The sequence below is a fragment of the Propithecus coquereli genome, unplaced genomic scaffold (genome assembly GCF_000956105.1).
Source record: "Propithecus coquereli isolate 6110/MARCELLA unplaced genomic scaffold, Pcoq_1.0 Scaffold5, whole genome shotgun sequence".
Taxonomy (NCBI): domain Eukaryota; kingdom Metazoa; phylum Chordata; class Mammalia; order Primates; family Indriidae; genus Propithecus; species Propithecus coquereli.
The window spans coordinates 21,684,952-21,688,088 of NW_012150840.1; positions in this window are offsets into that span (position 1 = coordinate 21,684,952).

Consider the following 3,137-nt stretch of genomic DNA (forward strand, 5'->3'; position numbering starts at 1 on the left):
AGGTATTCTTTAAAGAATTATTCTAAAAGGCAATAACGATGTTATTTTTTAATAATCATTTAATATGATGCCTTATACGGCTAGACTAAATAAAAATTAAACCTATCTTTGAGAAATTTAACTTAAAAAGGTGTCCAAATGAGTAATTTGAAAGAACTTTGCCCCAGGGAGAGGATAAAGATATCAGTGCCTATGTCTTTTTTGGACTTTAGCCTCATTCCCATTCTTATCTATTTTTTTCTTCCCCGTCCTCCAAAGAAGGATCATAGAGAGACACAGAAACCCCTATCTTTATATGGATAGCGTCTTTCCCCATATTAAGGCCAACTCCTTTTCATCTCTTCAAAAATGTATTCACTGGTTTCAGCACAATGACTGCAATTTTTTTTAGCATCTCAAATATTTATACCAATTTGTCAGCAGCAAGTATTAGTGACAGGTGGAAATAAAGTATTATTTATGTTGAGATATCCAATTTTTACTTGTTTGGTTGCTTTCTTAAAAGTTAATGCTTTCGAAAATAAAATACATTTATCATTGTTGGGTTGACTACAAGAGATGTAGTTTGATCTCTTTGCTGTGACCCTGTTAGTTCACACCTTCACAACTCCCTCCCCCAAACCCCCACCCCTACTCCAGCGCTTGAAAACCTCAGAACAGGAGAGACATTTGCAAGCCATTCTTTGAAACGCAGAACAGTGCTAGGATAAACTATTTGTAAACAGTGTTGGAGAATCTACCCACTACAAGTCGCAACCTGTTTCAAAGTCAGTGGGTAATGAGCATTTTTGGATTTGCATGCAGACTGTAAAATATCATGTTCATAAATATTTGAGGATGGGAAGAGGAGAGAAAGAATGTGAATGGCAGATGGAAAGGAATAAGATGGCTGATGGAGTTTCAAAGAAAGGGTATGGAAGGTTGTCCATCTATATTTGGCTCCTATCATTGCACTATTATTCATGAAATATTTTGAAAGTTAATTTGTTCAACAAATATTTGTGTTTTTTAATTAATTTTTTTATTTCAGAATATTTCAGCAAAGACAAATGCTTTGGTTACATATATTGCCTTTGCACCGCCCAAGTTGGAGCTACAAGAGTGACCAATCCTCAGAGGTGGTGCACAGTACCCATTAGGTGTGAATTTGCCCATTGCCTCCTCCCTCCTCCCACCTGCCCAACACCCTATGAATATTACTTCTATATGTGCACATAAGTGTTTATCGATTAGTACCAATTTAATGGTGAGTCATGTGGTGCTCGTTTTTCCATTCTTGTGATACTTAGAAGAATGGGCTCCAGCTCCGTCCAGGATAGTACAGGAGGTGTTCGTTCACAACTGTTTCTTGTGGCTAAGTAGTACTCCATGGTATGTATATGTCATCCACTACTGGTCCTCTTCACACTTTTTAATTCTTGACTCAGATTTGGTGGATTATCTCATATAAACAAATCATTAAAATCATCCTTTTGCTAAGTTTAATTTTATCAAGCTGTTGAGTCTGAGGCTTCCCCTCTTCCTGTTTTGCAAGATGTTGTAGTCATTGATTATCTCCTGATTTTGGAATGTTCTTGTGAGTGACTTATGGGTGACATAATGTGAGTGCTACAGTTCTCAGATTTGGTGCCTCAGAGAACATACTGTTGGTGATGAAAATCAAAGACAGACTTTCCATGTGAACAACAGATTCCCCTTGAATGCACTGTGCAATACAAAAATTGCTATGTTAGTTTCTTTTTGAACATTTGCTTTAGTCTAAAAACCCTGAGGAGGATGAATAACCATAGTCAACTTCTCAGTGCATTGCATCAAAATAATGAAATCCCTTTTGCCTTGCATTTGCTATTGTGTCAGTGTTAGATCTAACAGGGTGATTGGTGTTGAGCTTGGCTTTTTACATATACAGGCTTGATATGAGGCAGAACTTAGGGTGTGGGTCTAGTTAACCTTATTTTAAAGCAGTTACTTCTGTTTTTGTTCATTAGGTTGAAAAAAAAAAATCCCCACGAGTGATGGCAAAAAGGGAACAGAGAATTGTTTTCCCTCTTTTTGTCTGTGATCAATTATTCAATCAAATGACCAATTTTGATTTAGTACATATAATATGTAGGTGCCATTATCCTAAATAACATAAGGTATTTAAAAAAGGAGGACTAAGTTCTAATATTTAAGGAGAAAGGTGATGTTCGCCAAGTAACACTAAATCAATTTGAAAAATCCTGACTGAAATATAAGTAAACGTTAACCCTTATGGTTCAAAGGTCATGAGGAATTAATTCATAGTTCTTCACTGCAAGCAAGGGAAGCTGAGTCTAGTAGACTAAGCAAAATGGGGTTTATTTCAAGTTTATTGTGAAGCTCACAGAATTACTGGGAGAGCAGAAGAATAGAGCCCAAATAAACTTTCTGAACAAGGCCTAACAGCATCCTCAGAATACATCTGCTGTGCAAACCACTGTCCCTCCTGCCAAACACTAGATTCGAGAGTTGGCATGACTACTAGTTCTGGACCAGACATTCAACCTTGCAGCCAGCACAACACCTGCTACTATATGCAAAGAGAGCTCCTCACCCCTTCTTTCTTGCATCACTAGCTACTGGGTCAAAGTTGAGCTAGAGTGAATCTGATAGGAAGAACCTCTATCAATGTCTAAGTCCTAGCAGGAAGAGATGCTAGAAAAATAATCAGCTAGCATTTCCATTTCTAAAGGAGATCTTTGCTGTCCACCAAAACTAATAAACTGGAATTCTGTAAACACGAAAAGGGATATGTTGAACAGGCTAAAGAAGGGATGAATTGTCACTATAAAAATCAAAGTAAATACTTTCCTCCAAGGCTTGTTGATCCACATCTACCTATGTTGGATATGGTAAAGGGATTTTTATACTGCATATTTATGTTCTATTCTTTGTAAGTTTACATTTATCCAGCCAATCATCCAATTTTTATCCTTCTACCTCATCTCCTTTGTAAGGAGTTCCCAGATTATTTCATCTGCTATTTCCCTTTTTAGACAGCAAACAGGAAACTATTGGACTGATGTGTTGTCACTGGAAAACATAAATTTTTTGAAGATTTGCATATTTATTAAGGAAAAAATTCTGGCAGATGACAGAAAAGTTTCTTTTTCTAA